This window comes from Mustela lutreola, chromosome 3 (assembly GCF_030435805.1).
Source record: "Mustela lutreola isolate mMusLut2 chromosome 3, mMusLut2.pri, whole genome shotgun sequence".
In the NCBI taxonomy this organism is placed as follows: domain Eukaryota; kingdom Metazoa; phylum Chordata; class Mammalia; order Carnivora; family Mustelidae; genus Mustela; species Mustela lutreola.
In genome coordinates this window covers 48,234,594-48,257,347 of record NC_081292.1, presented here as the reverse complement: position 1 = coordinate 48,257,347, position 22,754 = coordinate 48,234,594, and the positions used below count along the sequence as shown (strand labels likewise).

Genomic DNA, 22,754 nt, shown 5'->3' with positions numbered 1-22,754 from the left:
TTAAATGGCACATGACAAAGAGGAGTATGGAGCTTGAACTTAAACCGGCCGAGTCTGAATCCCAGCAGTATCCTTGGCTAGCTATAAGACAATTCTGAGACTCAATTTCTTTCTTTCTTTTTTTTAAATTAAATTTTTAATTTTTTTTAATGAACATATAATGTATTTTTATCCCCAGGGGTACAGGTTTCTGAATCACCAAGTTTACATACTTCACAGCACTCACCATAGCACATACCCTCCCCAAAGTCCATAACCCCACCCCCCCCAGCCCTCCTCTCCCCAGCAACCCTCAGTTTGTTTTGTGAGATTGAGAGTCACTTATGGTTTGTCTCCCTCCTGATCCCATCTTGTTTCATTTATTCTTTTCCTACCCCCCAAACCCCCCACGTTGCATCTCCACTTCCTCATATCAGGGAGATCATATGATAGTTGTCTTTCTCTGATTGACTTATTTTGCTAAGCATAATACCAACTAATTCCATCCACATCATCACAAATGGGAAGATTTCATTTCTTTTGGTGGCTGCATAGTATTCCATTGTGTATATATGCCACATCTTCTTGATCCATTCATCTGTTGATGGACATCTAAGTTCTTTCCATAGTTTTGCTATTGTGGACATTGCTGCTATAAACATTCAGGTTCACGTGCCCCAGCAGATCACTACGTTTGTATCTTTAGGGTAAATACAATTGTATTACTACAATTGTAGTGCAATTGCTGGGTCATAGGGGAGCTCTATTTTCAAGTTTTTGAGGTACCGCCATGCTATTTTCCAGAGTGGTTGCACCAGCTTGCATTCTCACCAACAGTGTAGGAGAGTTCCCCTTTCTCTGCATCCTCGCCATCAGTCATTTCCTGATTTGTTAATTTTAGCCCTTCTGACTGGTGTGAGGTGGTATCTCATTGTGGTTTTGATTGTATTTCTCTGATGCTGAGTGATGTGGAGCACTTTTTCATGCGTATTTTGACCATCTAGATGTCTTCTTTGCAGAAATGTCTGTTCATGTCCTCTGCCCATTTCTTGATTGGATTATTTATTCTTTGGGTGTTGAGTTTGCTAATCTCTTTATAGAATTTGGATACTAGCCCTTTACCTGATATGTTGTTTGCAAATATCTTCTCCCATTCTGTCAGTTGTGTTTTGATTTTGTTAACTGTTTCCTTTGCTGTGCAAAAGCTTTTGATCTTGATGAAATCCCAATAGTTCATTTTGCCCTTGCTTTCCTTGCCTTTGGTGATGTTCCCAGGAAGAAGTGTTGCAGCTGAGGTTAAAGAGGTTGCTGCCTGTGTTCTCCTCAAGGATTTTGATGGATTCCTGTCTCACATTGAGGTCCTTCATCCATTTTGAGTCTATTTTTATATGTGGTGTAAGGAAATGGTCCAATTTCATTTTTCTGCATGCGGCCGTCCAATTTTCCCAACACCATTTGTTGAACAGACTGTCTTTTTTCCATTGGACATTCTTTCCTGCTTTGTCGAGGATTAGTTGACCGTAGAGTTGAGGGTCTATTTCTGGGCTCTCTATTCTGTTCCATTGATCTATGGGTCCGTTTTTGTGCCAGTACCATACTGTCTTGATGATGACAGCTTTGTAATAGAGCTTGAAGTCCGGAATTGTGATGCCACCAATGTTGGCTTTCTTTTTCAATATTCCTCTGGCTATTCAAGGTCTTTTCTGGTTCCATATAAATTTTAGGATTATTTGTTCCATTTCTTTGAAAAAAATGGATGGGATTTTGATAGGGATTGCATTTAATGTGTAGATTGCTATAGGTAGCATAAACATTTTCACAATATTTGTTCTTCCAATCCAGTAGCATGGAACATTTTTCCATATCTTTGTGTCTTCCTCAATTTCTTTCATGAGTACTTTATAGTTTTCTGAGTATAGATTCTTTGCCTCCTTGGTTAGGTTTATTCCTAGGTATCTTATGGTTTTGGGTGCAATTTTTTTTTTTAAGATTTTTTATTTATTTATTTGACAGACAGATCACAAGTAGGCAGAGAAGCAGGCAGAGAGAGAGGAGGAAGCAGGCCCCTCGCTGAGCAGAGAGCCCGATGCGGGACTTGATCCCAGGACCCTGAGATCATGACCTGAGCCGAAGGCAGTGGCTTAACCAACTTAGTCACCCAGGCACCCCGTTTTGTTTATTTTTTTTAAAGACTTTTTATTTATTTATGGGTGCAATTGTAAATGGCATTGACTCCTTAATTTCTCTTTCTTCTATCTTAGTGTAAAGAAATGCAACAGATTTCTGTGCATTGATTTTTATATCCTGACACTTGACTGATATGTTGATATGTGGAGTGGAGCCTTTTGGGTTTTCCACATATAGTATCCTATCATCTGCAAAAAGTGATAGTTTGACTTCTTTGCCGATTTGGATGCCTTCATTTTCTTTTTGTTGTCTGATTGTTGAAACCAGGACTTCTAGTACTATGTTGAATAACAGTGGTGATAATGGACATCCCTGCTGTGTTTCTGACAGTGGAAAAGCTCTCAGTTTTTCTCCATTGAGAATGATATTTGCGGTGGTGTTTTCATAGATGGCTTTGATGATATTGAGGTATGTGCCCTCTATCCCTACACTTCGATGAGTTTTGATCAGGAAGGGATGCTGTACTTTGTCAAATGCTTTTTCAGCATCTATTGAGAGTATCATATGGTTCTTGTTCTCATTAAAAAAATGTATTGCATCACATTAATTGATTTGCAGATGTTGAACCAACCTTGCAGCCCTGGAATAAATCCCACTTGCTCGTGGTGAATAATCTTATTAATGTACTGTTGGATCCTTTTGGCTAATATTTTGGTGAGAATTTTTGCATCTGTGTTAATCAAGGGTATTGGTCTGTAGTTCTCTTTTTTGATGGGATCTTTATCTGGTTTTGGGACCAAGGTGATGCTGGCCTCATAAAATGAGTTTGGAAGTTTTCCTTCCATTTCTATTTTTTGGAACAGTTTCAGGAGAATAGGTATTAATTCTTCTTTAAATGTTTGAAAGAATTTCCCTGGGTAGCTTCCTGGCCATGAGCTTTTTTTGTTTGGAGATTTTTGATGACTGTTTCAATCTCCTTACTGGTTATAGGTCTGTTCAGGTTTTCTTTTTCTTCCTGGTTCAATTGTGGTAGTTTATATGTTTCCAGGAATGCATCCATTTCTTTCAGATTGTCAAATTTATTGCCATAGAGTTGTTCAGAGTATGTTCTTATAATTGTTTTTATTTCTTTGGTGTTGGTTATGATCTCTCCTCTTTCATCACGAATTTATTAATTTGGGTCCTTTCTCTTTTCTTTTTGATAAGTCTGGCCAGGGGTTTGTCAATCTTATTAATTCTTTCAAAGAACCAGCTCCTAGTTTCGTTGATTTGTTCTATTGCTTTTCTAATTACTCTTTCATTGATTTCTGCTCTGATCTTATGACTTCTCTTCTCCTGCTGGGTTTAGGCTTTCTTTGTTGTTCTTTCTCTAGCTCCTTTAGGTGTAGGGTTAGGTTGTGTATTTGAGACCTTTCTTGTTTCTTGAGAAAGGCTTGTACTGCTATATATTTTCCTCACAGGACTGCCTTTGAACCGTTGTCTTTTCATTATCATTTGTTTCCATAAATTTTTTCAATTCTTCCATAATTTCTTGGTTGACCCATTCATTCTTTAGAAGGATGCTGTTTAGTCTCCATGTATTTGGGTTCTATCCAACTTTCCTCTTGTGATTGAGTTCTAGCTTCAGAGCATTGTGGTCTGAAAATATGCAGGGAATGATCCCAATCTTTTCATACCGGTTGAGACCTGATTTGTGACCCAGGATGTGATCTATCCTGGAGAATGTTCCATGCACACTAGAGAAGAATGTCTATTCTGTTGCTTTGGGATGAAATGTTCTGAATATATCTGTGATGTCCATCTGGTCCAGTGTGTCATTTAAGGCCTTCATTTCCTTGTTGATCTTTTGCTTGGATGATCCGTCCATTTCAGTGAGAGGAGTGTTAAAGTCCCCTACTATTATGGAATATTGTTGATGTATTTCTTTGATTTTGCTATTAATTGGTTTATATAGTTGGCTTCTCCTGTGTTAGGGGCATAGATACTTAAAATTGTTAGGTTTTCTTGTTGGACAGACCCTTTGAGTATGATATAGTGTCCTTCCTCATCTCTTATTATAGTCTTTGGCTTAAAATCTAATTGATCTGATATAAGGATTGCCACCGCAGCTTTCTTCTGATGTCCATTAGCACGGTACATTGTTTTCCACCCCCTCACTTTAAATCTGGAGGTGTCTTTGGGTCTCAAATGAGTTTCTTGTAGGCAGCATATTGATTTTTTTTTTTTTATCCATTCTGATACCCTGTGTCTTTTTATTGGGGCAATTAGCCCATTAACATTCAGGGTAACTATTGAGAGATATGAATTTAGGGCCATTGTATTGCCTGTAAGGTGACTGTTACTGTATATTGTCTGTTCCTTTCTGATCTACTACTTTTAGGGTCTCTCTTTGCTTAGAGGACCCCTTTCAATATTTCCTGCAGAGCTCATTTGGTGTTTGCAAATTCTTTCAGTTTTTGTTTGTCCTGGAAGCTTTTTATCTCTCCTTCTATTTTCAATGATAGCCTAGCTGGATATAGTATTCTTGGCTGCATGTTTTTCTCATTTAGTGCTCTGAATATATCATGCCAGTTCTTTCTGGCCTACCAGGTTTCTGTGGATAAGTCTGCTGCCAATCCAATGTTTTTACCCTTGTATGTTGCAGACTTCTTTTCCAGGGCTACTTTCAATATTTTCTCTTTGTTACCAAGAGTTGTAAATTTTACTATTAGATGATGGGTTGTGGACCTATTCTTATTGATTTTGAGGGGGTTTCTCTTTGCCTCCTGGATTTTGATGCTTGTTCCCTTTGCCATATTAGGGAAATTCTCTACAATAATTCTCTCCAATATACCTTCTGCTCCCCTTTCTCTTTCTTCTTCTTCTGCAATCCCAATTATTCTAATGTTGTGTTGTCTTATGGTGTCACTTATCTCTCGAATTCTCCCCTCGTGGTCCAGTATTTGTCTCTCTTTTGCTCAGCTTCTTTATTCTCTGTCATTTGGTCTTCTATATCACTAATTCTTTCTTCTGCCTCATTTATCCTAGCATCAAGAGCTTCCATTTTTGATTGCATCTCATTAATAGCTTTTTTTATTTCAACTTGGTTAGATTTTAGTTCTTTTATTTCTCCAGAAAGGGCTTTTATCTCTCCAGAGAGGGTTTCTATAATATCATCTAGGCCTTTTTCAAACCCGGCTAGAACCCTGTGAATTGTCATTCTGAACTCTTAGATCTGACATATTACCAATGTCCATATTGATTAGGACCCTAGCCTTTAGTATTGCCTCTTGTTTTTGTTTGTTTGTTTTGTGGTGAGATTTTGTCCAGATAAGAATATATGAAGGAGCAAATAAAATATTAAAAGGGCAGCAAAGACCCCAGGAAAATGCACTTTAGCCAAATCAGAAGAGACCCCAAATCATGAGGGGAAGAAAGGGATAAAAAAAAAAATCAGAAAAAAAAATTTAAAAAAAGGAAAGAAAACAAATGAAAAAAATATAAAAAAAATTTATATAGTAGACTGGTGACTAGAACAGGATCATCCACTTAATTTTGGTCTCTTAGAAGAAACTACCTCCCAAAATTTTAAAGAATGAAAAACATATATAAGGGTAAACACAATGAAGGGATGGAATATGCTTATAAAGATGAAAAAAAATTTTTTTTTAATTTCTAAAAAAGGAGTTGATAAAGTAAGTTGGTTGGGAGAATAAAGAAAAAGAAAGTGGAGAGATTTTGCTCAGGTTGAAGACTAGAACCAGCCTGGAGCTAGCTAGATTCAAGGCATATTTTGATCTATTAGAAGTTGTACCACAAATTTTTTAGAAGAAAAAACCCTATGTGTATACAAAAAATAAAGTTAGATACAATGAAGGATAAAATATGACTATAATAATGATGGTTCCAAAAAGATTATTATTATTTTTTATGAAAGGTATTAAGATAAACTAGTTAAAAATGTTAAAAGAGGAAAGGGTAAAAGTTAAAAAAATTTAGAAGAAAAAAAATTAAAAAAAAATTAAATTAACTGCAAGACTAAGGAATCATGGGGAGAAAGCCATGAATTCCATGCTTTGCTTTCTCCTTCTCTGGGATTCTGCTGTTCTCCTTGGTATATGAACTTGATCTTGGCTGGATTTCTTGTTGATCTTCTGTGGGCAGGGCCTGTTGTAGTGATTCTCAAGTGTCTTTGCCCCATGCGGAATTGCACTGACCTTACCATGGGCTGGGCTAAGTAATGTGCTCAGGTTTGCTTTTGGGGGCTTTTGTTCCCTGAATGCTTTCCATAGAGTTCTGGAGGATGGGAATGGGAGTTGAGAGCTCAGGTCCCCACTCCTCAGTGCACCCTCAGAGATAAGCGCTCAATCATTCCCCTGTCCCTGGCCTCTGGCTGCGCTCTGAGCTCACCTAGCCTGTGACCAGTTCAAGGTAACCCCGAGCTGAGAGCTCACTCCTTGGCTCCGTCTCTGTAGCCGGCTTCCACACTCTAATACCTGTGAGCTCTGTGGCACTCAGAAACCCCAGATCCTTCTGTGACCTGGTGGGACCTGGGGTCCCGCTGACCCCGCATGGGTTTCACCCCAGATTAGCCTCTGGAATGATGTACCTCAGTGGAGTAGACTTTTAAATGTCCTGATTTTATGTTCCGTTGCTCCACTGCTTATCAGGAGCTGGACCCTCCCCCTGAGGTCTATCTTCCCGTTGTTTTGGATTCACTTCTCCGCCAGTCCTACCTTTCAGAAAGTGGTCGATTTTCTGTTTCTAGAATTGTTGCTGCTCTTCTCTTTGGTCTCCTGTTGGATTTATAGATGTAGATCTCCTGCTACCTGATGTAGTCTCAGCCTGCTTCTTCTCCACCATCTTGAATCCTCCCCCTATAGTTTTTTTTAGCTTGGTATATCTCTTAAAGTGGAGTCTGTTTAAGAGAACTTTTGCTAAAAACTTAAATGATCAGAACATAGCAAGGGTATTCAAGAAAGGCTTCATGAATTCTTACGTTAATGTGTTTTATTAGATATATTTGCATCCTAAATGACAGAAATTGAACTCATGAATCAAGAGAAAATATACTAATAAACTCAAAGTAATTTATTGGTATATGTAATTAAGAAGTTCAGGAATTATCTTTCAGGAAACCTTGATCCAAAATCTGACCTAATTGCACTATGATTGTTTGTTCCAGTCCTTGGTTTTGTTTTGATTTGTATTCATTCCCTTCTCCAGCAAGTTTCCCCATCTTAAGGCCAAAAATATCTAGGGGATACATTTTTGTTACAGCAAACAATCATTGTGAAAAGGTCTATTCCTGATTGTTCCAGGAAAAATCTAGTAAGTCTCACTGGCTGGGTCTGAGTCACATATACACTCAACAACTCACTCTGGCTAGGAGAGGGGTTTTGTCATTCAGCTGGAGCTTGATCACAGCCCTGCCCCTGGAAAATGGTAAAGTTCTCCTTCAACCACTTGGATTGCCAAAGAGGTTGAGTGTGTCTCTACAGAGATGCTGAGACAACAAAAAAATGCAAACTTTATCCAAGTAGAAGTGTGGCATTATCTAACTTTTAAAGTTTTGGGGCAGCACTTAAAGGCAGCGAGGACTGCCTCCTTTTAGACCCAGATATGCTTTGTCTTCTCTATGATTTTATTTCTTCATGACCCCAAATCATTTCTCCTGCTGTATCACACTGTAACTTGAATCAGGCCTGGCATTTTCCAGTACATAAAAGCATTTTCTGCTGTTTAGCTGTTAAATCACAGATCTTCCTCTAACTTTCTCAGAGGCAATGTTTCTAATGATATCATTTTGTGTATTTGTATTTGCAACTGCCTTTATATGACTTCATGAAATATAATCCCCTGCATGAATTTTCTGGAATCTCTAGAATGACTCTTGCTCAGGATTATTATAAGAAGACTTTTTCAGGTTTCCATAGTTTAAACAAAGCAAAAGTCTATATATCTATAGCTCTATCTATCTAGCTATCATCTATCATGTCTATTATCTTCTGGACTGAGCACCTAGAAGTTACTCTCTTGTACTTTCTGTCTCCTCAAAGCATCATATCAGTAGTTTCAAGATAATAATCTATTTTTATTTTTTAAATTTTGAAAATATTTTATTTTTATTTGAGAGAGAGCAAAAGATTTCAGAGAGGGAGAAGGAGAAGCAGACTTCTCATTAAGCAGAGAGCCTAACTTGGGTGGGGCTTAATCCCAGGACCCTGAGATCATGACTGAGCTGAAAGCAGAAGCTTAATCGATGGAGCCACCCAGGCACCACAATAATAATCTATTTTTAACAAATTGATACCTTGCTCCAAGGTACTAGTGCTTTTGTTTTAATCATTCCTCATTATATATGAGAATTATATATATTATATATGCACAACCTCCTGTATAGCATATGATTAGTTATATTTCTTTAGATATTAGCAGTACTGAATTTATGTCAGTGGCATTGTTATATATTTTTTATATCAAACAGATGTTTATGCAAAGTTTTCCAAGCTACTAGCTAATAACAAAAGGAGCGGATCTTAGCGCTAGTGAAATATAGTGGAGATTTACATTGTTTATAAAAAGAAAAGAAAAAAAACTCTGCTAGGTGCAGTCTACCTCTGCCTATAGCATTCTTATTTACTATTTTAATTTTTTTTGCATTTCTACATGCAAATGACAGCCATGAGTCATTAATTATTCATAAGTGCACATGTTGCTTTTCAGACTTTAATAATAAAGATGTTGTTTGCATCTTTTTTATAATTTAGCATTTTGGGAAGCACCAGCATGGCTCAATCAGTTAAGCATCTACCTTCAGCTCAGGTCATGGTCTCCAGGGCCCTGGGTTCACGCCCCACATCATGTTCCCTACTGGGTGGAGAGCCTGGTTCTCCCTCTCCCTCTGTTGCTCTGGCTGCTTGTGCTCTCTTTCCCTCTCTCTTTCAGTGTCAAATAAATAAATAATTTTTTAAAATAAATCTAGCATTTTGGTAAAACTAAATATTTCAAATAATAATAATCCATAAAGTCTTTTGTTCAATCAAGAATCAAGACAAATCTTGGATTAGTAGAGGGCAGCCATGTCAACGATCTGTATTTCCCTTTTGGTCTCTGTAGATACCCAAATCTTACAGGAGACATTAGGAGATAGTTACAGCTCTGAGAAGAATGTGAGCATTAACATAAATTTAGGCTGAAGTGCTATAGTGTTCTGTTTAAACATCTCAAATAACATACTTTCTATTTTCTGAATTATTTTTAATACTTAATTTTTGAGTTTTTGTAATAATAGCCTTATTTTCTGATGTTTATCTATTATATCTTAGAGATTTTATTTATTTATTTGATAAAGAGAGAGAGAGCACGAGACTGAGAAGGGGCAGAGGGAGAGGAAAAAAAGCAGAGTACCTGCTAAGCAAGGAGACTGAGTAGGGTTCAATCCCAGGACCCTGGGATCATGACCTCAGCCCAAGGCAGACACTAACCACTGGGCCACCCAGGCACCCTTCTGATGTTTTCTTTTTTTTTTAAGATTTTATTTTTTTATTTGACAGACAGAGATCACAAGCAGGCAGCGAGGCAGAGAGAGAGAGAGGAGGAAGCAGGCTCCCCACTGAGCAGAGAGCCTGATGTGGGACTCGATCCCAGGAGCCTGAGATCATGACCCGAGCTGAAGGCAGTGGCTTAACCCACTGAGCCACCCAGCCGCCCCTGATGTTTATTTTAACATTAAGTCAATTCTTCACCCAGAAAACTTGGCAAGGCTTTATATTAAAATATCATCCACTTAAATTCCATTTCAGACAGAACAAAATGATCTTGAACTTGAGAGGCTTGCTTCTTTTTTGCACATACTATATTAATATTAATCCACTTATGTTTGTTTGACAAATGTTATTTTAGAAAATATTGCTGCAACTTACCTTGAGATAATATTTGCCATAGAATATAAAATATAAATCAAATTTGAGTTACTCTCCAAGAATATATGTTTTTGAATAACGTGATGATAGTTATTTAGGCATTTTACACAGAATAATTTTGTTTATGTGCTTAAGTAGTTATTTTCAAGAAGCACTTTGGACCCTTATTTATCCATGCTGTTTGTCAAATATTTAAAACACAGTTTTAAAGACAAGAACTATACCTTATTTGAACAAATCTTTCAGTCATGAAGAAACTATCAATAGTTTTCATTGCATTTGAACCACAAGAATATCACTTAACAAACCACCTCAGCCACTTATTTAATGTCCTGCATAACTTGCATAAGTGATGTTTTTGTTTATCACAGGGAGATCTGATGCCTTATATTTTATTCTTATGCTTTCTTCATTAGATTGAAAGTTACTTGTAGAATTACTTGTTAAAAAATAGAAAAATATAAGAATATACATTACAATAGTTATATAGATTTCACATTTCTAACATTTTAGTCACTTTTCTTATATAATAACAGTAGGAAAAACTTGTCATCAACAGAAATAATTTCCATAATGGTACATCAAGATAAAAATTTGTCTTAGCCCCAGTTTTCTATCTTATATTTTCTAGTATAAATTATTGGTTTTGCTTTGTCTATTTGTCTCAGTAGACTAATCAAAGCATCCGTTTCTAGAATATTGGAAAATTTCTTACTGAGTACCAGAAGCACACTGTAATAACAGTATGAATATTTTAATATAGCTAACAGTTAATTTGATTAAATTGTTAAAGAACAAGTGATACCAGTGGTCTCTTTCAAATTTAGTAAAACGTGAGAGTTAAAGCTGATGAAGATAATACAAAAAGTATATAAAAATATTGAAAAAGACTAGGAACTTCAAATGTAAATATCAATATAAGAATCCTGAAAATTATATTGGAAAACATAATCCTGTAGCACTTTAAGGAATAAGACACTAAAAAAGTTGATTCATTCAAAGAATTCAATGGGAATTACTCAAAATACTTTTTTTTAAAAAAGCCATTAGTATCTTTTACTAAAATATAGATCAAGGTGGAAACATAACTTGTGTTCATGGCAGTTAAAACGCCTTTGAGGAAATTCCGACACAAAATCCTAATAAATTAAGAATAGATAAAATGTTCTATAATATAAAATGATCCAGATCTCAAAAAATAAGTTAGCTATGTTCTTAATAGTAAACAGCAAAAGAATTATTATTAAAGTGATGAACTTACTAACATTTTTCTTTCTTTATTTTTTTAAGTTTTTAATTAAATTCCAGTTTAGAATTTAACATGCAGTGTAATCTTGGTTTCAGGTGTATAATTTAGTGATTCAACACTTTCATACAATACTCAGTAAAGCATTTTTAAATAAAATAAGTAATAATGTGAGCTTGTAAAAGTGGGAAGTAAAATCATCATTATTTACTTATTATATTATTTATTTGTGAAGTCAATGAGAAAATTATAAGGAACCATGTAATTCAGTGAAACTAGTGGTGGCAAGCTTAATATTTAAGTTTTATTTTATAAAACCTATTTAAAAATTTAAAGGAAGAAGAAATTTTATATATATCATAGCAACCAAAAATATGAAATGTCTAGAATTACACTTAATAAGAACTTTATGTAAAAATCAACTGACTTACATGAAATAAGACAGTAATTAAAACAAAATTTTTTCTTGAATAGGAAACTATGTTACTGGAAAGATTATTTTTTTCACAAATTTGTTAGCCTAATGTAAACATAATAAGAAACAGAAGCAGGAATTCTTTTTAAAGTTGATGTTTATACTGATATCTACATACAAAATAAAATAAGCAAACTTTAAAAGTGCTTTCTTTTCTTTTTTTAAAAAAAAATTTATGTTATTTTTTCAGTGTTCCAAGTTTCATTGTTTATGTGCCACACTCAGTACTCCATGAAATAAGTATTATGGAGGGCACGTATTTCATAATACTCACCACCAGACTCACCCAACCCCCCCCATTTCCTCCCTTCCAAAACCCTCAGTTTGTTTCTCAGAGTCCACAGTTTCTCATGGTTGGTCTCACCCTCCAATTTCCCCTAATTCACTTTTCCTTTCCTTTTCCTAACGTCCTCAATGTTATTTCCTATGCTTCACAAGTAAGTGAAACCATACAATAATTGACTTTCTCTGTTTGACTTATTTCACTCAGCATAATCTCCTCCAGTCCCATCCATGCTGATGCAAAAGTTGGGTATTCTTTCTGATGGCTGAGTAATATTCCATTATATGTATGTACCATATCTTCTTTATCCATTTATCTGTTGAAGGGCTTAAAATACTAAGAGAATGTAATATAAATAAAATATTTTATTTGGCAAGCTGACTAATTGAAAGACTAAGGAAGAAAACATGGCAATTCCGTATGACAAATTTAGTGTGGAAATTTAGTATAATATAGAGGTGTTATTTCAAAAGAGTAGGAAAAAAGATAGTTCATTAAATATCTGATTGTTAGACAAGCAGGGTAAAAATACATCTCAGGTGGATTAAAAACCTCTATGTAAACAATGATGTCATAATATTGCCATAATAAAACAATAGCAAATTCATTTTCTAACCTTGGTGGAGGAAATCCTTTAAAACATGACAAAAGAAAAAGGTAAAAGAAATTGAAATATTTATCTCTGCATAACAAAAATTCAGTATTCTAAATGGAAAAAATGTTCCATAACCATTGATATATAAATGTCAGGCTAATAAAGTTGCTGTACACATAAGAAATAAATTATTTTAATTTAAAAATGGCTGTTACCAATAGTCGTAAAATCTCAAGGAGGATGGGTAGGGGAAAGAGAATGAAGAAAAAATAGAATAAAAAGTTCTTAGCAGGTTCTCTTATGTTGACCATCTGAAAGTTGCACTATAAGAAGAAACAACCTCCTCCTGTCTGCCATCTGCTCAGCAGCCACGAAGAAGCAACCATGCATGAATGCATCTCCCTCCATGTTACCCAGGCTGGTGTCCATATTGTCAGTGCCTCCTGGGAGCTCTATTGTTTGCAACATGGCATTCAGCCAGATGGTTGGATGCCAAGTGACAAGACCATTGGGGGAGATGACTCCTTCAACACCTTCCTCAGTGAGATTGGCACTGGAAAGCATGTGCCCAGGGCAGTGTTTGTAAACCTGAAACCCACAGTAATTGATGAAGCTCATTACAGGCAAGGAAAATGCTGCCAATAACTAAACCCTAGGGCTCTACAAGGAAATCAGTGACCTTGTGTTGGACCAAATTCACCAACTGGCCCACCAGGGCACAGGTCTTCAGGGCTTCTTGGCTTTCCACAACTTTGGAGGGGAATGGTTCAGGGTTCACCAACCCACTGATGGAACATTCCTTTGATAATTATGGCAGGAAGTCCAAGCTGGAGTTCCCCATTTACCCAGCTCATCCCCCCCTCTGCCCTCACCAATTTCCACAGCTTTAGTTGAGCTTTACAGCTCAATCCTCACTACCCACACCACCTGGGAGCACTCATTGTGTCTTCATGGTAGACAATAAGGCCATCTATAATATCTGTTGTAGAAATCTTGATACTGAATGTCCAACTTACAATAACCTAAGTAGGCTGGTTGATAGGTCAAATTGTGTCATCAATCACTGCTTTCCTCAGATTTGATGGAGCCCTGAATGTTGATCTGACAGAATCAGACAGACCAACTTTTGTGACTTGTCCCACATCCACCTTCCTCTGGCCACATATGCTTTTTGTCATCTCTGCTGAGAAAGCTGACTCTGAATAGCTTCTGTAGCTGAAATCACCAATGAATGCTTTGAGCCAGCCAACTAGATGGTGAAATATAACCTTCACCATGGTAAATGCATGGCTTGCTACCTGTTGTACTATGATGACTTGGTTTCCAAAGATGTCAGTGCTGCCATGGCTACCATCAGGACCAAATATGCCATCCAGTTTGTGGACTGCTGCCCCACCAGTTCCAAAGTCAGAATTAATTACCAGCCTTTGTACCTGGTGGAGACATGGCCAAAGTACAGTGAGCTGTGTGCACGCTGAGCAGCATCACAGTCATTGCTGAGGCCTAGGCTTGCCTGGACCACAAGTTTGAGCTGATGTGTGCCAACTGCCTTTGTTCACTGGTATGTGGGTGAAAGCATGGAGGAAGGAGAGTTTTTTGAGGTCTTTGAGGATATGGCTACCCTTGAATAGGATTATAAGGAGGTTGGTGTGGACTCTGTTGAAGAAGAAGATGAAGAAGGAGAGGAATACTATAGTTAAAAAGGTCACAAATGTGCTGCCCTTACTGGGTAGCTTATTCTGTTTTAAACACTGAAAAGTTGTGCTCTGATTAGTTGATTTGTATGTAATAGGGTATACTTTCATGTAAAATGACTGACATATGCTTTAAAACACAATACTTTCTGGGGCGCCTGGGTGGCTTAGTTGGTTGGGTGACCAGCTTTTTATTTGGGTTCAGGTAATAATCTCAGGGTCCTGGAATCAAGTCCACTTTCTGGCTCCACCCTCTGTAGGGAGCCTTCTTAAGGGTTCTGTCTCTCCTCCATCTGCCCCATCCCCTGCTCATGTACTCTTTCTCTCTCTCTGTGTGTGTATCTCTAAAGTAAATAAATCTTAAAAAAAAGAAAGAAAGAAAGAAAGAAAGGAAGGAAGAAACAAAACCACAACACTTGGTTACAGACTCAAGCTGTCCATTTCTCTGATGGGTTTGAGTAAAGAATTCCTGTCTTAAATTTAAAAAAAAAAAAAAAAAGAGTCTCTATGAGGTAATAAAAACCTTGCATAATTCAACTTCACTCATAATTTAAAAATTTTATTTTAATTAGAATTTTCTACCTATCCCATTGACAAAAATTGAAAATAATTTTAATACACAAGATTCTCTAGGAAGTTAAAAACAAGAATCTTGTGCATTTTATGTGGGCATGTCAGCTGGTACAGCATGTTTCAAGACTAATTTGTCAAAATCTATAAAAAATAAAAAAAACCTTTATAGCAGCAAATTCTATTGCTAAAAATTTATACTGCCAGTAAATATATACTTGTTAATTCAAAGGTATATGTATAATAATTTTAATTGTACATTTTTTAGCAGTGGGAAACTAATTAATGTCTACCAGGAAAGGGCTGGTTAAGTGAATTATGGGACATTCATTGAATGGAAATATAAAGAATATAAGAATGAAGCAAATAATATTTGCGGTGGGTTTTTCACCCGCAGCAACATCTTCCTAGGAACAACGCCAAAGGCAAGGGAAGCAAGGGCAAAAATGAACTATTGGGATTTCATCAAGATCAAAAGCTTTTGCACAGCAAAGGAAACAGTTCACAAAATCAAAAGACAACTGACAGAATGGGAGAAGATATTTGCAAACGACATATCAGATAAAGGACTAGTGTCCAGAATCTATAAAGAACTTAGCAAACTCTACACCCAAAGAACAAATAATCCAATCAAGAAATGGGCAGAGGACATGAACAGACATTTCTGCAAAGAAGACATCCAGATGGCCAACAGACACATGAAAAAGTGCTCCATATCACTCGGCATCAGGGAAATACAAATCAAAACCACAATGCGATATCACCTCACACCAGTCAGAATGGCTAAAATAAACAAGTCAGGAAATGATAGATGCTGGCGAGGATGCGGAGAAAGGGGAACCCTCCTACACTGTTGGTGGGAATGCAAGCTGGTGCAGCCACTCTGGAAAACAGCATGGAGGTTCCTCAAAATGTTGAAAATAGAACTGCCCTATGACCCAGCAATTGCACTATTGGGTATTTACCCTAAAGATACAAACGTAGTGATCCAAAGGGGCACGTGCACCCGAATGTTTATAGCAGCAATCTCCACAATAGCCAAACTATGGAAAGAACCTAGATGTCCATCAAGAGATGAATGGATCAAGAAGATGTGGTATATATACACAATGGAATACTATGCAGCTATCAAAAGAAATGAAATCTTGCCATTTGCGACAACATGGATGGAACTAGAGCGTATCATGCTTAGCGAAATAAGTCAAGCAGAGAAAGACAACTATCATATGATCTCCCTGATATGAGGAAGTGGTGATGCAACATGGGGGCTTAAGTGGGTAGGAGAAGAATCAATGAAACAAGATGGGATGGGAGGGAGACAAACCATAAGTGACTCTTAATCTCACAAAACAAACTGAGGGTTGCTGGGGGGAGGGGGTTTGGGATAAGGGGGTGGGATTATGGACATTGGGGAGGGTATGTGCTTTGGTGAGTGCTGTGAAGTGTGTAAACCTGGTGATTCACAGACCTGTACCCCTGGGGATAAAAATATATGTTTATAAAAAATAAAAAATTTAAAAAAAATTTAAAAAAAAAAAGAATGAAGCAAATATAAAGAATGAAGCGAGTCATGTATGCAGATGTATATAGATGTTCAAGATATGCTTAAAAGTGAAAAAGAGGCAGAATGTGTTTAGAGATTGGCTCTAGTGGTATGCAATTATTTACTAAATTATATCCATATATAATTATATAGCAATAGATATACTAATGAATATGAATTTATAATTATATAAATAAACTTTACATAGCATAATATATATTATAGAGCATCACTGGAGGAGGATAATCACTTAGGTTTGAATTCTGGCTACACTACTTATTATTTGTGAGATATTGAACAAGTCATGTAACTTTGTGCCTCATTTTTCTTTTTTGGAAATAGGGATAATAATAGTACTTAATCTCTGAGGGCTATTATCAGAGTTTTCTGTTGTGATTTGTCTAGCTTGAGGTATATTAATTTTATTGACCTTCTCAAAGAATCAGCTTTGTCTGTTTATTGATTTTCTGTATTTTGCTATTATCCCTTTGGTTGATTTCTCTGCCTCTCTTTATTATTTATTTTTCTGCATATGTTGAGTTTCATACACCATTATAGGATCAAGATAGAAACTGAGGTTGTTGACTTAAGAACTTTTTCCTTTGTTAATATAGCCATTTAGTGCTATTCCCTGTATATACTGCTTTGGATGTACTGCACAAATGTTGATTATTGGTCTTTGTTTTCATCTCACTCAAAACACTTTGTAATTTTCCTTTTGATTACTTACTGACCCATAGTTTATCTGGGAATATGTTATTATGCTTCCAAGTATTTTCCAGTTAATGATTTTAAATTTAAATTTTATTTTTGTCAAAGAGCATATTTTATGTGTTGTGAATTCCTTAAAGTTTGTCAAGGCTTGTTTTATATTCCATAATATGGTCTATATGGTAAGTGTTCCATGTGAACTTTTAAACAATATGTATTCTGATATTATTGAGTGAAAAATTCATTTCAATCAAATGTAGACTATTTTTGGCTGTTATTTTTTCAAATATTCTTTCCTTTTGGAGGATACCCCAGTTTATTTGTATATTAGGCTGATGGAACTTGTCCTCTGTTTCACTATTGCTTTGTCCTTTGTGTGTGTATATGTGTGCATTTCTTTCCCCCCCCCATGTTTCATTTTGGATTCTTGCTATTACCATGTTTTCATTTTATTAATATTTTTTGGCACTGTCTAATCTACTACAAATTATATCCTGTGTTTTCCACCCAGTCATTTTAGTTCTTATCTCTAGAAATTAGATTTATATCTTTTGTAGCCACAGGAAAAATACACATTTTCTCAACAGATAAGTTTTATATACACACACGCACACACACACACACACACACACACACACATACATATGTATGTATACACACAAAGATATTAAATATCATAATTTATAATAAATATATTAATTTATACATAACATATTTTTATATATTTGTATTTATTATTATAATTAGTTATAATATATATACAGATAATTATACATATATGTAGAGAGAGAGGAAGCTAACATAATTTTACCTAAATTTAATTCTAATACTTTAATCAATAAATACCGATTAATTACAAAATAACATTGCTCTGTGAGAAAGAAATTAACAGTGAAAGTTGTAGAGTTTGAAAATAGAGACAGTGCTAACCAATCAGGAAAAAGATTCTATGTAGATTATAAATGTTTTTGTTTTATTATAAAAGCATTTTATAAATGCTTATATTTTGATAAAGGTAATGTGCATGAACCTATATAACTTATTTTGATGTCTTTTCAGTGAATTATGTCTTTTTTCTTTTTGATAATTGCACCATTTTAAAGTGATCTGAATCAATCTTTAAAAATTATTTATTTATTTTTTAAAAAGATTTTATTTATTTATTTGACAGACAGAGATCACAAGTAGGCAGAGAGGCAGGCAGAGAGAGAAGAAAGCAGGCTCCCCACTGAGCAGAGAGCCAGATGAGGGGCTCCATCCCAGGACCCTGGGATCATGACCTGAGCTGAAGGCAGAGGCTTTAACCCACTGGGCCACCCAGGCACCCCCTGAATGAATTTTTTAAAAAATATTTACGTCCTCCAGCTTGGAAGCTTCTTAGAATAGTGACACATTCCAAACCAAGTCCAGATTTCACACCATATGAAGAAAATATATTGAATGGTTGCTTTTTGTATTACATTACATCGTGAAGATGTTACTTTAACACCAAAAGAGAAAAAAAGAACAAAATTTATGTGGAACCAAATAAACATTTTACTGTCCTATACTACTGCTTTATTTTTCATTATTGCCTCTTCTCGGTAACTATATTTCAGGCTTTTCGAAAACATGATTAATAGTGTTTTGTGCATGCAGAAGGTACATACTAATCATTTAATTAAATTAGATAATTTTATCGGTTCTTTTGTTTCTACATTTGCATTTTTAGTAAGGGGAATAAGATCAAGTCTTCAAACTTGGAAAGTAACATATTTTCAACAACTCTAAAAATTTAACTAAAAATATTTGAGACTTTTCTCAGGTGTCTCTGTAAACACATCTGGTGTGATTATAATTCTGGAGTTTCAATAGAGCAAAATTACTTTGTCAAAGTTAAAATTATGTGCCATCTCCCCTCAGTCAATGATTGATTAACAGTATTTCAAAAACTGAAAGAATTTTTGTTGATAGGAAATTGCATATGTGTGTGTGTGTGTATGTGTGTGTGTTACTCAGGCTATGTTTTAAGGCAGAAATAATGAAAAAAATATTAGTAACTCAAGTTACTTAGCACCAATTAATTTTTTGTTGTGGTAATAAACACCAAGCACAGACATACACGACTTCGTAGTATATGGTGGTGTTAACTATAACACAGTGTTGTACAGCAGATCCCTAGAGTTGCCTTGTATGTGATAGCTGTTTTTACTTGCTGCTTTCACAATTCTCAATGTGACTGGACAATTTTATTATGATTTGTCTGTGTGTATGCTTTCTTCTAGTTGGAGTGAACTGAGCTTCTTGAGTGTATATATTCATTTTTTTCTCAAGGTCGAGAAGTTTTTAGCCATTATTCCTTCACATAGGCTCTCTGCCCCTTCTTCTTTTCATCTACTTCTGGGAGTCCTATAATATGCATGTTCTATGTAATGCTGTCCTACAAGTACTTCAGGTTTTCTTTGTTCTTTTCTATTTTTCTTTTAGCTCCTGTGCATCAGTAATTTCAAAAGTCCTATCTTCAAGTGCAGATTCTTTCTGTTGTCTGGTCAATAGCTATAAAATCCCTCTAGTGAAATTTTCATTTCATTTGTTTTATTCTTTAGTTCTAGAATTTCAGTTTGGTTCTTCTACATTTTTTCTATCTATGATGATATTCTCATTTTGTTCATACATCATATTCCTGATTTCATATAATTGCCTCTCTGTGTTCTCTTTTAATTCATTCAACATCTCTATGACCCCCCCCCCTTTTTTTTTCTTTAGTTCTATGCCTGGTAGTTATTGTCTCCATTTCTTTAGGGCCAGCTTCTTGTGATTTAATTTGTCCTTTTAAATGGTTCATATCCCTCTGTTTCTTTGTATATTTTGCTATCTTCTGTTGGGACCTTGGAAATTAAAAAAAATATCAATCACTTCTCCAATCTTTGTGTTATGGTTTTTGCCCTGGGAAGTTTTTCTTAAGTCACCGCACCTGGATATTCTAAGCATCTTTCAAAGCTTTTCTGGGATGTGTTCTCTCTGAGTTTATATGTGTAATCTTACTGAAGAAGTTTGCCAAGTCCTACTAATGAACAGTACCTAGTTAGTGTCTGTCTGTGGTACTGTATACTCTGGTATATATTGAACATTTTTGTTCTCAGTGGATCCCAACCTGACATTCCTTTCTCATCAGTGCTTAAATTCAGGCAAGATAGAAATCATTCCCCTGGGCAGCTTCCCAAAAGTCAGAACATTGTATATACATTCCATTTCTTTCCCTACCCAGGGAGCATCTGGGTATTAGTGGCTTCTTCCTAATCATGCCACAACACGACTAGGAGTGAGTCTGGTGAGAAAGTGCCATGAATTTTCCTACCAGATTTTATGTGTTTGGTTTTGTGCTTGCCTACAGTACAGGAACTTCTTAATTGCTCTCTGGATTTCTCACAAAGGCAATTAGTCGTGTAATGTTAATTCCATTTCTCTGAGGGGAATACAGGTCTGAGGCTTTCTCTACCATCTTCCTAGCTTCTACTTTCTGAAAATGTTTATGCATGTTATTTCTTATTCTTTGCCAAGTAATTAATATATTTCTATTTTGGGGGGATTGGTTTCTGAAGATTCATTTTGTCCCTTTGTTTGGGTTATTTTTCCGTATTTGTACATTTGAAAAAAACATCTACCTCTCCCAATTTTTATGAACTATGATTATACAGGGAAAAAGCTTCACCAGTACATCTAGCTAGGGAATCTAGGACCTTTCAAACTTTTCTTTGGGTTTTACTTCTCTGGATTTATGTGTGTGGATTCTTAATTAGAGGAATTTGCTGGTTAGATTTTTTTTCAGGAACTCATAATCTCTTATACTTTCTGGTATCTTCTGAGGTACAATGGGTCCTCTGAACTAGCAACATGCCACCCTGTTCTTTTTGTTCTTAGCAGCCCCCATACATCTAAGAAGATGCCAAATACCACCCATGATCCAAGAGAAATGGAGCAGAAGCCAACCCATCAAGCAGCCTAACAAACAGCAAGCAGAACACTGAATGATGTACCACAATTCTCATTCCCTGTGAGGGAAAGTCTACCATGCTATTTTTTATTGGCCTATCTGCTATACCATGAGTTTTCTGGAGAAGCAGCAGGTATACACCTCCTATTTGTTTTCAGTGGCCCCAGACATATACTCATGAAAGTAATTTATATCTCAGTGTATACATTTTGGGAAAACAAAAAATTATAAAGCATATGTAACTTCTAATTATGCTCTTATAGAAATATTAAACTTTACCTATGTTCTTTCCAGTGTTTTAATTCAAAAGCAAATAATATTTATATATTTTGTCAAAGCTGAATACTATAGAGTTAATGGAACTCTTTTTCACTGGCTCTTATAAAATGAATTTATGCACACCAATAACAGTTCTGAGTTCTGAATTTAGTGGAAGCATAATATATTTTATGATTTATTATAATTTTTTTAAACATTTCTTTCTTGATTATTATTTAAGTTGCATAAAAAATTACATGCTCGGTTTTGAATACTTAATACCCAACCTATTTACCTGATTATTTCCTTAGGAAAAATTCTTAGAAATATTTCATCAATGTGTATAATTATATCATTCTTGACACATGCTTTAAGTTTACTTCTTATAAAAGTTCTAACAACTTTTTCATACTCTTGGTTTAGGTTTTTATTAGGGTGTTATCTTAAGTAAGACACTAACATGCAGATATATAGTATATATATATATATATATAGTATATATAGTATATATATGTTGCTATATAGTATATAACAGAAAGTACCATGCATCATGGGAAAGACTAGTATTTTTTTTTAAATAAAGGGTGTTAGAAAACAAACAATTTGCACAATGTGGGGAAGAAGATATTTAATTAGATATCATGTGGCAAAAACAATTTAAAATGTTAGTCGTTAGTTAAAAATAGAGATGACAATAGGAAAAATTATTAGTCGTTAAGTTAAAAATAGAGATGACAATAGGAAAATTATGGGTATACAATTCACATTGAAAGTTCAATGTGTAAAAGTAATGAGATTAAAAGGAAAACAATAGTTTCAGGGTAACAAATAAGTACTATAAAAATGATTAGTATAAAATTATAAATAAAATCTTATAGGAAAAACATTAATATTCCACTTCTGAAAATGGAAATGGGATTTAGCATATCTTTTTAAAGTTGTTTTGAGAAATACTAAAATATTAAAAATGAAAATTTTCACATATTTTTCAAGCCAGAATATTGTGCACAAAAATGATGACTGGATCATTAATAGATATATTAAAGTATACATTTGCATAAATATCATAGAGAATGATTGAACTAATTTGCGTATAAATAACCAAAGTTCTGAAAGCATATAATAAAATAAATCTCTTTACTTGAACAGTTTAGCTCTGTTGGTCCAGATTACATTAACATATACCAAATGGAATAGCTCCTGAATCAAAATTAATTATTGTGAAATTAATGAAGTAAATCATTATCTCAAATAATGAATAAATTTAATTATCATATATACTAGATACAAATTATGAATACATCATACTACCAAAGTACTCTTTGGGCCAGTCCATTTAGTATGTGATTATTCTTCTCTGAGATAATGTTACTTAAGTAATTGAAATAAAATCAAA

General features: G+C 35.1%; 1 protein-coding gene and 1 pseudogene across 1 annotated transcript in view; both read left to right on the top strand.

Annotated features, from left to right (window-relative positions):
• CNBD1 (cyclic nucleotide binding domain containing 1) overlaps window positions 1-22,754 on the top strand; it is a 437,858-nt gene that overhangs the window by 343,970 nt on the left and 71,134 nt on the right. The gene's annotated exons all lie outside the window — the stretch shown is intronic.
• On the top strand, window positions 12,994-14,309 carry LOC131827696 (tubulin alpha-1A chain-like; annotated as a pseudogene).